Source organism: Protopterus annectens, chromosome 8.part0, assembly GCF_019279795.1.
Source record: "Protopterus annectens isolate FY-2018-M chromosome 8.part0, PAN1.0, whole genome shotgun sequence".
Lineage (NCBI taxonomy): Eukaryota > Metazoa > Chordata > Ceratodontiformes > Protopteridae > Protopterus > Protopterus annectens.
In genome coordinates this window covers 1165596426-1165611487 of record NC_056741.1, presented here as the reverse complement: position 1 = coordinate 1165611487, position 15062 = coordinate 1165596426, and the positions used below count along the sequence as shown (strand labels likewise).

At 42.9% G+C, this 15062-nt stretch overlaps 1 protein-coding gene across 1 annotated transcript in view; it reads right to left on the bottom strand.

The window, feature by feature from the left end:
- WDR90 (WD repeat domain 90) overlaps nt 1–15062 on the bottom strand; it is a 1773335-nt gene that overhangs the window by 756940 nt on the left and 1001333 nt on the right. The window lies entirely within an intron of this gene.

Genomic DNA, 15062 nt, shown 5'->3' with positions numbered 1-15062 from the left:
ATGGTAGTTCAGAATACACTAACACATGTAACAGGCAGAATAAAATTAACAAGGGAATTGAGAAAGTCAAAAGACAGAATGAAAATGTAAGCAGCAGAAGACTGAATACAGTCCAAGACTAGAAGAAATAATATTTTAAGGAATATTCACTTAACGATTTAGCTCAGGAGCTGCAGTCAACCATGTCTAGTCACGAAAGCAGCAAATGAGATCTGAGGGAAGTTGAGCATGGTGCACTGTGGGTAGGAAAGGAGCTCGAGAGTTTGCTGATCACCATGAGCTAGAGTAATGGCTGAGTCAGATCCAAACCCATACATTGAGGAATGAATGAAAATTAACAACATCAGATCATATTTTTATATATATGTTAAAGTACAAAGGGAAGGAAAAGTAATTATAAAACATTATGACTAACAGTTATCCAGAAGCACTCCAAATCCTCGAGCTACAGAGAGGCCATACTAAATTTACTGTTGTTGGCTGCCAAAAAAGCATTTACTAGGAAACAAAAATCAAAATCATCTGCAGTGGAATTGCTAAATGTAAAGGAATTAAAAGAACTGGAGGTGGGATCTTTAGAAAAGGGAAGGAGTAAACTACATGGAAATAAATGGAATCAGTGGGAACAATACATACGGAATAATGTTCAGGAGGAGTGTTATTTCAGGGACGCATAATTTGAACAGTCTATGTAATGTAACTGTTACATTAAAAATCATATCCATACAATGTTTACCAATGAAAACTACTGGAATGGTTTACTTTCTCTTTTATAATTGAATGTATATTCTTGTCCCTATGCTATGTGTCATGTTAATAAAGATGTTAAAAAAATCTGCATATATGTCCACTGACATATGCTTTACTTATATATATGCATTTCAACGTGCATAGCACACATGATTTCTGTGCATATAATTATGATTGCCTAAATACCCGAGTTGTGGCTGAAAACAGTCTACAGATTCTCCTGACTAGTTCACAAATGCAAAAATGAATAAATAAATAAAAATAAATAAATAAAAACTTGGGAAAGAGAAGACTCAAGAGTCCTGAAATGATAATGACTAGATCCATCCTGAAATTTTGATTCCTTGGTTACCCTTTTCTAAATATTCTGATGGTTGCTGATGTCTGCCCTTTCTGGGCTACTTAGCTCATTCAATGCACCCTGGGCAACAGCCGTTTCTAACCCATTCCTTTATTAATGTAGGAGGAAAAGACAATCCCAAGAAGCCATTTTTTTTAAGCATCCCAAAACAAGTCCCTGTGCTTGCCAGTAGAGTTTAAACGGAAGAGTACAATGGGCTCCAAGTGCATTGTCCACATCTCCATGTGTAAGGCAGCCATAGCCCTGCCCCCCATATAGACTTGACCATGGTCTTTATCAGTGGTTCAACCACAAAAGTGTGCATTGACAATCACTTCTGTTACCTCACCCTGAGCTCATTATTCCTCTCCTCTCCCATGTCAGTTCCAACAGATACCCCAGGTGCTAATTTAACTCAGGTCATCTAAGTCATAATCAGGGCATTATTGCTGTTTACCAGCAGGTGTTGTGGAGGTCCAAACAGCACATCCAGTCTACTTTTGACAGACAAGGAAGGAAGTACTTGCGCTATGACCATTGGAAAGATATCTTTGGAATGAAGATATTTAGGTGACTGAGATCTAGAATGTGCCTGAGGGCCTTTCTTTACTTTGGTACCAAACAGGATATGGAAAAGAATCCTTAAGCTACTCTGGCCTACTGGCACACCTCTTGGAAAGCTGTTTTTCCAAGAAGCATTAAGACTTCATTCTTCCAATCTGCTTATTTTGAAAGAGTGTAGGAAATATGGTAAGGGATGGGGTAAGAGGACGGAAGAGAAACAGTATGGTAGAATTCTGGGATATTATCTTCCTTACCCAATTATCTGGAAATTCTCTTTCACAAGCAAAAGGTCAAGAAAGAACTTGCTGTGTCCTGACAGTCTACAGAGATACAATGTGTCAGTCTGGAAAGTCTTCAGGACTGCTGCCATCTGTCCTGGGTTGACAGCAGACTCTTGTTAAATGCTCAGAACAGTGACCACTGGTCCATGACCTTCTAGAAACTAACCTGACACAATTGTTTTTTTTTTCAGCATTCTCCTGTTGTTGTTGCTGTGTGCAAAACATCAAAACACATGCAGCACTGGTACCTCTATGTTCTGTTAAAATTATGTTGCAGAGGATACAAATTTTACATCTACAGTAGTGTGGTTCTTGTCCAAATAACAAAAGGTCCTAAGAAGGCAAAACCTAAACAAACAAAAAAAAATTCACTCTGGTGTCCACAGTAAAACTGGTGAGTCACAGTTTTTCTGCAACATACAATATAACTTGTGTCAGAAATTTTCTTATATTAGAAAAGATTGTAGTCTGGGCCATTAACTTGTCTTTGAATGGTCCTTCTGGTAACTTGTCTACCATAACATGCATCTGTCTACCATGTCTCCCTGAAAAACACTGCATGTGTGAGGTAGTTCAGTGCTGGCAAGGGTAAAGTGTTAAATGTTAGCATACAATTTCCAAATCTGACAATCACTGTAGAAGTTCTGTTTGAATGACAGACAGCAAGATCCCAAGGTGCAGACGTCCTGTCAAAAGCTGCTCAGACACTGTGGGGCGGTTTGGAAGTTATCTGCCAACATGAACACTTCTGTCAGGGCTAGAAAACCCAGTCAACCTCCCCTAGCACAGGTGCTGTTTTGCCAGCATTTAACAATGCTATTCTGGTTTCACCTTTCAATATGTATACTGAAGGAAGCACCAAACAGTCCACTTGATGACGGAAGCAACATATCTGTTGAAGTCCCTTTTGGTGGCTAAGGGAAGGCTTCACTGGACAGCTAACCCCCTCCCAGATGTATCATCTGCAGACTTCAAGTGAAGAAGAGGGGGATCTGGCCCCTTGCTCTTCATCAATAAGGTCTTCTTTGGGAGGGACAGAATGAGGCTTGTGGTGCTTTATTTTCACAAAAATACTCCAACACATCCTTAAACATGGCTGAGAAGGCGAAAAGTCATAACTCCTCTGAGCTGAGTATGGTACAGAGGACCTAGGAGGAGTTTTGGCTTATGAGAAAGGAGACAACTGATAAGCCTGCAAATAAGACACTTGATTGGCACATCCACGATGGGCCAAAAGGCACTACAGATTTTTAAGAAGGACTGGACAACAGGACAACCAACATCAAAAAGTCAGCACCAGCAAACACGCAGATGCCTGTACTGTCAAAGAAATAGCATCAGGAATACCATGTGCATCAGAGAAAATGACATTAGGGGGCTGACATCAGTTTAGGTAAAACCAGAAAAGCAATATGTGTTGACCACCTGAAAAAGGAACCAGCCAAGACAAAGGAGAGGTGAAAAAGGAACTAGAGGCTCCTGTAGTGACCTAAATTTGGGGCTTTCTGGTCCATTTGAATTGATATCAGTGACTGGCTTCAGACAGTAGTTGTAAATTATCAAAAGGCAAACTGGAAAGACACAGTCATATCTAAGTACAACAGGCATCCATTCAGCTGGAAAGGCATGAATTGTAAGTAATTTAGCAGTACAAGACTGAACTACAATAATACCAGGAATCTTCACAGCACAGGAAAGGATGTCTTCAACCAGCATCCTTGTGAGCTTGAATAAAACATAGCCTCAGACATGACTGAAAGCAGAACAGAAAAGGAAGGAGTTTTCCTTAAAAATGGAGAGCTGAACTTTTCAGTAATGGCAGAAACCTTAGAACGGAGTGTCTGAGAAAGGAAGAATCTGAAGGTCAGTCACTAACATTCATTTTAATTGATTTAAACTCCTTCAAATCTAGAAACGTTATAGCACCTTTTGATGCCTTTGACATGTAGTTTGATTAAACCCCCCAAAAATGGGATACCAAGAAAAGTCATATGTTTCTCCAAGGCACTACCCAAGTAATGTCCCTACTGGCAGACAAAACAGCTTGACGTGGCACACTTTCTAAACAGGGTGAGGACACTGCAACACAGGAGATGCTAAACTAACTTCTAATGTAAAAGTGAAAAATATAAGGATGCTGATAACAGAAAAAAAGAGAAAACAATCTCTCATTTACAGATACCTGCTAAAAAACTGGACTAATTTCAGAATAAGACAGCTTGAGGCAATTTTCTTCTGACTATTCATACAATGCAGTGAATAAGAACTACAGAATGAGATGGGTGGTGCAATATGGAGGGGAGGGCTTCAGATAGACCAGGAAAACTGCTTGCTCAGGTCCTAATGAATTCAGAACTGGTCCTCTAGGATACTGAAGATGGACGTCATCTTAGCAGATCTTTTATTCTGTCAGCTTTTTCTTCCAGTTTTTTCTGCCTTGAAAGAAAAATAAGGCTCAATGCCTTTCTTTATTGAGGACTTTTGTCCAAGCCTGCTTTTCACTGTAATGTCATTCAGCAACTATAAGTCATCATCAGTACAAAAAGTTATGTACGTAAAATAATGTTCCACGTGAGTTGTTCTTCTCACCTTCATTCTTACTGATGGGTTTGGAGCCGATCCCCGGCTCCGAGTCGGCCAATTTGCAAAGCTCGAGGTCTCTTAACAGCTCAAGGCCAAAACCCTATCCCACAATGCACCTCTACCTTCCCCAGATCTGGTTTGCTGCCAACTAGTGGTAAATCTAAATCAGATTTCTAAGGAAATCATAAAGACAACTAGTGAGAGGAAACTCCTCAGAAGAACCAAAAGCAACTTAGAGCCTCTCTCGAACTTCCAGACATTGGATGGGGGTAGGTGGGGGGGGGATGGATCATAAGAATGAAGGCGAGAAGAACAATTCACATGGAACGCTACAGTAAGTACATACCTTCTTTATGTGAAGTTGTTCAATCTCGCCTTCATTCTTACTGATGGATAGTGTCCCCAGCAACACAAACTTGGATGGCTCATGGGAGTACCTAAGGACAGCAGAACCAAATGAAGCCCTGTTCCTAGAGGGCTTGTCCACTTTGTAGTGAGTTATGAAGGTATGTGGCCTTAACCATGTGGCAGCTGCACAAATAGAATCAATGGGTAGTCTGGCCAAAAAGGCTGCACCTTTCTTGGAATCTGAGGAGGAGACAAACAACTAATCAGCTCTTCTATTGTCTTTTGTCCAAAGTTACAAAGTTGGTTATGGACGTCAAGCTTGTGAAGCATGTATTCCAACCGAGTAGTGTGACTGGGAAAGAAAACAGGTAATTCAATTGCCTGATTAAGGTTGTATTCTGAACAAATTTTAGGTAAGAATGAAGGGTTCATCCTGAGGGAAACCCTATCTTTGTGAAATATCAAATATAGGTGCTTAACTGAAAGGGCTTGCAACTCCGAAATTCTGCGTGCGGATGTAATGGCCACCAAGAAAATGGTTTTCCAAGAAAGATATTTCAGCTCAGAGGAAGATGCAGGTTCAAAGGGCTGGAGAATAATCTTGGATAGGACTAAATTCAGATTTCATGGAGCAGTAGGTGATCTAAACTGGTGGTTTTAGATGCATTGTACCCTTTAAAAAAGCCTTTGCCATCTTGTGGGACATAATACCGTTTCCTGATTCACCTATATGGAAATTAGATATAGCAGCCAGTTGTACCCAAATGGTTGCTGCTGCAGCTCCATCGTTGAACAGTTTGGTCAGAAACTCTAAGATGTCCGATATGGAGGCTAGAAAAGGGTCAATGTTATTCTGCTGAGCCCAGATTGAAAACCTCTTCCACTTACTGAGGAATAGTTTTCTGGTTGAATACTTATGTGAGGACAAAAGAATATGTTGAGCTGCTTCTGATAATTTTTGGAAACTGGCTATTCTGGGAATTGGAGCAGCCAAGCTGTCAGTTTGATGGACTGAAGGGTGAAAAGCTCCTGACGAGTAGGTCAAAAGATCCGGCACTGGGTCCAGGATCAAAGGTTCTTCTACCAAATGAGGCTTCAGAAAGGGGAACCAGATTTGACAAGGCCAATATGGGGCTATTAAGATAAGTGTCCTGCCCAGAAAACTGGCTTTCTGCAAAACTTTGGGAATCAGGGGAAAGGGAGGGAAGGCATAAAGGAGTCCTGGGGGCCAATTGTGTACGAGCGCGTCCCTCAGGGACTGTCCCTGTTGAGGGATCAGGGCAAAGTAGTTGCTGCATTTGGTGTGTGTGGGAGTCGCACAGAGGTCACAGCAAGGCTGGCCCCATCTGCGAAAAATCATTTCCGCTACTTCGTTCTTGAGGGACCACTCGTGAAGCAACAGAATTGCCCTGCCGAGTTTGTCCGCGATCACATTGGATTTCCCTGGGATGTGCATTGCTGTCAGAAAGTGCTGGGTGGACTCTGCCCATTTCCATACTCTTAGAGCCTTTCGACATAGGGGATAAGATCTGGTTCCACCCTGTTTGTTTATATACCAGACTACGGACATGTTGTCTGACTGGATTGCAATTGTGCCCAGAGGAAGAGAGTCCTGAAAGAACTGCAACTCTAAGAGAACCGCTCTCAACTCTAGGACAGTTATATGCAATTGAGCCTCATGTACCTTGGGCTGTCCGTCCCTGACAATGCCCCCCACCCAATCAGGGAAGCATCCATAATCACCATTGCAACTGGAACCGGAAGGACAAAGGACATCCCATGGTCACCAATTTGGACGTTAGCCACCACCAGAGATTCTCCTTGCAAGAGTTGGTTATCACAACTGGGTGATTCATTGGTAAGTCCTGAAAAGTCTATTGCGTGAATAGCAGCTACTGAAGAATGCGCATGTGAGATCTCGCCAGGGGTATCGCAATGATAGCTGCTGCCATGGTGCCCAGCAGCCTGAGAATCTGAGATGCTGGTGCTTTGTGTTTGGAAAGGAGATCTACAATTTGATGTCGCAGGGGAAGCACTCTTTCTGAAGTTTTAAGGACATATTGACTGGGTCCAAGTCTGCTCCTATAAATACTGTATGCTGCAACGGCAATAAAGCAGACTTTTCTGAGTTTATTGTGATGCCCAGTTGAAAACAAAGATCTAAGGCAGTGTCCCTCGCCTGAATAAACTGATGCCTGGTGGGTGCGGTGAGGAGTCAGTCGTCCAAATATGGAAACACCCAGATTCCTTGATGTCTCAAGTGAGCCATGACCACTGCCATACATTTGGTGAAAACTCTGTGGGCTGTAGTGAGACCGAAGGGCAGGGTCCAAAACTGGAAATGACTGGCTCCCAGCCTGAAGTGCAGGTGATCCCTGAATGGCTTGGCCATTTTGATATGGTAGCACGCATCCTGAAGATCTATTCAGCACATCCAATTGTCTTTCCCCTAGGAATAGGAGTATAGACTGAAGCATGACCATCTGGAAATTTTGTCTTTTCTACATACTTGTTGAGTCTGCTGAGATCCAAAATTGGTCTCCAGTCCCCTGTTTTCTTTGGCACTAAAAAGAATCTTGAGTAAGTTTCAGATCCTTGCTGGTCTGCCGGGACTGGTTGGATGACTTTTTTCCAATAGTTTTTGAACCTCTACTGTTGCTACATCCCGGAGACTGGGTGGAACATCCGGGATTCCTTTTGTTGGTTTAGGGTGGGTACAAAAGGGGATGAAATAGCCTCTGGATATAACATTTTGTACCCATCTGTCTTTTGTAATTTTGAGCCAGGCACCTAGGTACAAAGATAAACGTCCAACTGCCTCCAGAGCAGGATAGTCGGGCCTTCCTTTCAGGAGCGCTGGTAGGGCTTCCCAAAGAACTGATCCCTGTCGCCTTGGTTCTGCGGACCCCCTCTGCGATGTGGGCGTCGTCTTACATCATTGCCCCCTCCTCTACCCCTGGATGAGGCTTCACCTCGTGAGTTCGGAAAGGCTCCTTGGGCTTTGTGGAACCACATTTTCCCTCCCCATTGACCTTTAGGATAAGGTCTAGTAGGGGTGGAAAAATGGACTCCTATGGCAGACAGAGTCTTTCCATCTTGCTCACATCTGGTGAGGGTCTCTAACTTTTGGTTCGAAAACAGAAGAACCACCACATGGAGCATTCATAAAGGATGATTTGAAAGGTTCTGTGAAAGAACATAAGCGCATCCAGGAATGCCTCCGAACAGCTATTCCTGTACCCACTGCCCTACTCGTCCCATCAGCTGCGTATTTATCATGAGGTGTTGAGATGTATTTGTTGGGCTTCCTAGGAATGGGCTCCATAGTATCTGGTGGCTCCCACACCCTTCGAGATAAAAGGTCCATCAACTCATCGAAGGGCGGAAAAACCCAAGAGGTTGAGGGTCGTGACCCAAAAGCCTTCAGGAGCACCTATTCATCCTCAGTAGGGTTAGGGGGCTGCCAGTCACCCCTCTGCTTAAGGATCTTTAGGATATCCGCAAAGGAGATATCCTCAGAGGGGGACTTTGGAGACCCTTCCGATTATTCCAAATAGATGCCAGATGTGATGGCTTCCTGAGGGGAATCTAAATGTCTCCTCTTACATAATCTCTTCGGAGGAACCTCCTCAGTGAGAACTTCTGGGGAGGTCTCGGAAGAGCAGGGTTCCCCCAATGGGGCTTCCTGAGATTCCGGGTCCATAGGCTTACGGTGGGTCTGCAGTGATGGAGAAGATTTTGGCACTTTCCAGGAGGAGGTGGCCATTTCAGAGGTTGTGACTGTCCGGCGGGACAAAACCCTCCTCATGGCATCGAAGGCACCACGGTTCCAGTGCGAAGAAGCCCCCGGGTCCAAAGACTCCTCCCACACCAAATTGCCGGCTCTGAGCCAGAGGTGTGAACCAAGCTCATCCACGCCGAGATCCCAAAGGGAAGAGTCAGAACCAACGCATCGATTCGACTCCCCTCCCCAGAGCCAACGGGAAAGTGTCGGCTCCCAGAGTCCACCGCCGGAGCAGAAGACATCAGGGCTGTTGGTGCCAACAGGTCTGGAGTGAGTGTCGGAACCGGTGGTTCCACAAATGACTGAACGGCTCCCTCCAGCTCCGATGTCTCGATTTGAATCGGAAGAGGAGCAGAAATTACAGGAGATGACTTTGTCTGTTCCAAATCTGCCAGAGTCTAAGCTGACAGAATTTTAGCCAGAGCTGGATTCTGCAACAGTCTGTACCATACGATCCACATCCGAGTCTGAAAGCTCGAGAGGAAGCTACAGAAGGAGCCGGTGAGCCCAGAATCGGAGATCTCAAGGTGGGAAATACCGGTTCCAAGACTGGGGACCGGCTCCTACCAACTACCTGTGCAGGCGGCTCCAAACACTGTGGAACTGATACAGGAACCTTCGGATCCGAACTTGCAGTAGAAGAAGCAGAAGATGATGGTTTTCCCGGAGCAGTACCCAAGTCTGACCGAAATGCAGACTTAATCAGACCACATTCAACCAACCTTCTTTTCCTCTCTGCCAGGTTTTGGCACTGAAACCATGGCAAATGGAACAAACCTCTTGGAGGTGAACCTCTCCCAAACAGTAAACACAGGTGGTCTGGCCATCTGTGTTAGACATTTTTTGATTGCATTTACGGCACTTTTTAAACCTTGACTTAGCTTTTTCAGACATGGTAGACCTTGCAGTTAAATCACTGAAAGATAAAGCAATCCCAACAACAATCCAATCAGAAACTCTAGGATCAACGCTAAACAATAAGTCTGTACTTGACTTTTAAACTTGGCAAAAAAAACAAAATTAAGCCTAACCGGCTACAGTTATAATGACTAAGGAAAGCCTAACTCGGCTGTAGCTGCAAAAAACAAAATTAAGCCTAACCGGCTACAGTTAGAACAACTAAAGAAAGCCTAACTCAGCTGCACGGGATAGGGAGAAACCTAAAGAAACCAACAGGGCCTAATGCCAAAAATGAGAACACAAAGTTCTTTCTTTTTCTTTAACTACTTAGCACCAAAACACAAAGAAAGGATAGCCTATCCTGGTTGATAGCTTTCTAAACAAGAAAGAAAACTAGCAAGAACTTCAAAAAAGAATACACTTATCTCACAAATACGGCCTAAGCTATAGAAATCGCACAATCTGTTGCAGCAGCAAACTAGATCTGGGAAGGGAAGAGGTGCATTGTGGGATAGGGTTTCAGCCTCGAGTTTTGCAAATTGGCCGACTTGGAGCTGAGGATCGGCTCCGACCCCATCATTAAGAATGAAGGCGAGACTGAACAACTTCACATCTGTAGATTTCCTTTACTAATTTAGCTGGCACTGGTAAATAATGTATTACCCAAAGAATCTCTAGTTCCTCTTCTAGCAAATAGTTTTCATACATATCAAGTAAATGCACTCCATTCGAAATACCTGCTATGTGCAATTCATTGCCTGATCTGTGCTTCTTTTTTCAGTAATTCATCTGCAGACCAAGTAATATCCACTGTAATGTCAGGGATGCCCTCTAGAAAATTATTCTGTAAGAGTTTATGACATTTTCATCTAACTGATATACCATATGCATATTCATGGAATTTCTTCCATCCGTACACTACTGTTAACAGTCTTTCTAATCCAACTTATCTGTTTTGCTGTTCTCTAAATTCCCTTGACTCATAGACAACAGATCTACTGTCTTGTAGGATCATAGCTCCTAAACCATTCTAACACTACTTACAACACAACAGGTTGCTGCACCATCACAGCATTTTAGAGTTAAAGCATCTGTAATTTGCTTCCTGAGCATTTCAAAATTATTTCCTTTTCACAGCTCCAGTCCCAGACTACACTGCAGTCTAATGGTTTTCTTACAGGTATAGCCATCACAGATATATCGCATACAAACTTTGCAAGATACTGCTATAGTTCCTAGAAACTTCTGCAATGCCTGATTGTGTATTCTCTTTGGCATCTGCCCAGCTATTCTTGCTACTTTTTATTTTTTTAACCAGGCTCCAGTCCTAATCATGTCAGACTGTAAAGCATGTGTTTTAAGCTTGTTTCTCTTTTGTTACATTTGCTAACAATTAACTTCATATTATTTTGTCCTAAACTATTCAGCAGCTGTTATCAATCTCTTGCCATATTCTACTTCTGTTTGACCTCACACTACTACACCATCAAATACGTTTAGATCTTTTAAGCCTTCAATTATTTCTGAAACTTTTTTTAATAAGCATGCTGCTGACAAAATTAAATATCAAACAGAAGTCTAAGGAATCTGCAACTCCTCAATGACGTATTAAATATAACGAATTTGGAGCTCTCTACCTACGTGCACCAAAAATTTGTATTGCGTCATGTACTATAAAGAACATACATTTTGACACTCGGGTATACTTCAGATTCTGTGCATCATTACAAATGCAAATATTATCTTTCTTTTTGTATTGTATTGGGCGGCACAGTGGTGCAGCGGTTAACGTTGTCGCCTCACAGCAAGAGGTTCTCCGGTTCGATTCTCGGCTGGGGTGCCTTCTGTGTGGAGTTTGCATGTTCTCCCTTTGTTCGCGTGGGTTTCCTCCGGGTACTCCGGTTTCCTCCCACATTCCAAAGACATGCATCTGGAGCATTTCTCCCCGGGCCTCCGCTGAAAACAGGCTCTGTGGAACCTAGTCGGACATTCCCGGTCAACAAATGTTAAATAAATAAATAAATAAAAATAAAGTATTGCACAGTTAGCTTTTAATTAGATTGATTTCCAGTCAAACCAAGATTTGTCCCCAAGTTTGAAAAGTTGCCCAACGTTATCTGTAATCCAAGAGTTTTGTTTACCACGTCCTCTTTTTATAAAAAAGAGTCCGTCTTGAATGGATTTAAGAATGTTACAGAAGGTGGACAGACAGAAATAGGATAAGAATAGGAAGGGGGGGATGTCAGTGTTAACAAGTTCAGAGATGAGACTGCATGTTGACTTGTCTAAAATAGTTCTGGTCTGGATGATTTAAAATAGAGGATTTCTGCTTATGAGGGACCATACAGAAAATAATAGGATGGTGGTCACAGAGGGGATTAGAAAGTACCTGTATATCAAGTCATTTTCAGGTATGCTACTAAGTACTATGCCTAGAAGTGCGAGTTTAGCGTTATTACTATGGCGAATCCTTTCACTGACTACCTGGCTGAGATTATGGGAAGAGACAATTCTGCTGAGCTGTACTTTTAGTGAGCTTTGCCAGTCCACGTCTAGATCACTGAATATGAGTAGTTCACAATGTTAAATATGCTGTATGATGCTTGATTATGCAATTTACAATGAGGCTATAGAAGGAGGAGTGGAATAAACACAACAATGATGAGTAAGTTAGCTTACTCACCACAAAGCACTTTTTTATACAAGTTTCATGGGTGACTACTGGGATATAACTGCCCTTACAGGCCATTTTAAACCTAGCCTATTCCCTCATTAGTTAAAATTACTCGCACTTAATTCCAAGGTGTATATTTATATACCACCCATAGGAAAGTGATTAGTTCTGGGTGAGACAGCTGTTATTTCTAGGGAATATCATTGAGTGATTATAAGGGTTATATTGAAGGAAGAGCATTTAGGTGATGCCTTGATCTATAAGTCATACAGGAGGCAGACGTGGGGTAAATTGCCTCATTGACATCAACAGATCCAGGTTATGCATGAAGAACAGAGATGGACTTTGTTTTACATGGAAGGGAGGTATGTCCCACAGTAGTAGGAATTAGAACTTCATAGGTTCATACTAGGCTATCTGCCCTGGGGCAATTATAAGCCTAGCCCGATTCTGTATGGCTTACGCCACCCCTTGATTTGAGTATACTGTGCCCTTTTTAAGGTTTAGTTTACTGTGCTTCTGTCTAATAGTGACACAGGAGTAATCCCTGGGACAAACCTACTTGTATTACTCATGTACTTACCATAACTTGGCATTTGTGTTGTCCATTTTCATTCTTCCTCACAAATGGAATCAGATCCAATCCTCAGATCTGTCTCAGGCTGCATACAGAAGTCTTTGAATTCATTTCTCGAGCTCCTCCATCTACCTATAATGCTCTATTATTTACTCAACTCCTCAGACCAAGTTTGCTGCCTAATTTCCTCATTCAGAACAGAGATGGAAATAGACATAAGAAAATGTCTGGGCTCAAACCTGGAACTGAAAGGTTCCAATGCAGTCTAACAGGTACTTCCAGGAAAGGTCAGGCTGGGGGATGGATGAGAGGGGAAGTGAGGAAGAAAGAAAATGGACAGCACAGATGCTAAGTTAAGGCAAGTACATAACTTCTAAATCTGATGTTGTCCCTTTCCATTCCTCCTCATAAATGGGGCAGAATCCTCAGCTACGTAGTCATCTGAAGGCTCTCATGGAAGGACATGCCGGAGCACTGACGAACAAAAAGAAGCTTGGCTTCTGGAGACACAGTCCAATGTGCAACAAAGATGTGAGTCTTTGACCAAGTGGCTGCAGCACAAATATCAATGGAAGTTCTTGACAAAAAGGCAGACAAAGTAGCCGTAGACTGAATGGAGTGGGCTCCCAGGGACTGTGGCAAATCTAATCCTTTATAAAAATGCAATCAGTAAGCCACATTTGACTAGTGTAAGTTTAGATACTGCCTGACCCAAGCAGTTAGGGGAAAAGGATATAATCAGCTGATCGGATTTCCAGAATTGTTTAGTCCTGTGAAGGCAAAAATGTAATTGTCTGTGCATATCAAGGAGGTCAGGCTTGTACTCACGCTTATTTGTAAATTCTGAAAAGAAGACTGCTAGCTGTATGGCCTGGTTAATGTTACTCTCCGTCGCCACTTTAGGAAGGATTGGTCTATACAGACACCCTTGTCCTTATGAAAAATAATGTAAGCGGGCTTAGCTGCAGCTCAGAAATTCTTTTTCCTGAAGTGATAGCCACTAAAAATTGTTTCCAAGAAAGAAACTTCCTATTGCATTTGCCTGTTGGCTCAAAGGGTTTTCTGAGTTAAACCCTGAAGGACGACAGTAAGGTTCCAAGGAGGACAGGGGTCCTTTATTGCAAGTCTGAGGAGAAAGACGCTCTTCATGAAGGCTATAAACAATCTGGCCAAACCAGAGAAAAGGATTTGTTTCCAGAGCGGAAATTAGAAATCACTGCCAACTGAAGTTTAGCAGTAGAAAAAATAGCCCCTTCTTTAAAAAGATTTGTCCAAAAGAAGAAAGGCTGAAATAAGGAGCTGAAAAAGGGTCGATATTCTGGTTGGCAGCCCAAACAGAAAATCTTTTCCATTTGCTTCTGTAGACTTTCTTGGCATAAGCCTTCTGGGTGGCTAAGATAATCTCACAAACCGGAGAAGCAAGCCTGGACTGTAACTATTACTGGAAGTGGAGAAACCATGAGGTTAGTTTGAGGGTGTGGAGATTGGGGTGCTGAATTCTTGGATGAGACAGAAGATCCTAAGGGGGGTTCCAGTATCCATAGAAGATATTTCAAGTGAGGAAGGAGAACCACACCCATCGAGGCCAGAAGGGGGCAATGAGGATGACTGAGCTCTGCAGCCTGATTGCTTTCTGTAAGAACTTTGGAATCAGTGGAAGAGGACGGTAAGCATACAGGAGACCCATGGGCCAATTGTGAATCAGAGCATCTCTCAGCAACTCCCACAGAGGGGGGATAAGAGCAAAATACTTGTTGCACTTATTGAGAGAAGAAGCAAATATATCGCAGCAAGGCTGGCCCAAACAGCTGAAGATATTTGCTACAGATTAATTGTGGGACCACTCGGGAGGCATCAGAATGGACCTGCTGAGCCTGTCTGCTATTGCTTTTGTTTTTCCTGGGATGTGCATTGGAATGAGAAAGTGGTCTGAAGTGATCACTCATTCCCAAACCCTCATGGTCTCTCTGCAGAGCGGGCAAGATCAGGTTCCTCCTCGCTTGTTGATGTATCAGACTACTGACATGTTTGTTTGACTTGCAATAGTCCCTACAGGGAGAACGTTTGAAATGCTTGCAGCACTAGAAGTACTGCTCTCACCTCTGGGACATGGATGTGCAGCTTCCCAAGAAATGCCTCCCACGCACCCCAGCTAGGAAGAGTCTGTGGTCACTGTGGCAACTGGGGGTGAAAGGATAACAGTTTGCCCAGAAACAGGCCATCGGACTGAATCTATCAACGAATATGATCTTTGCAGATTG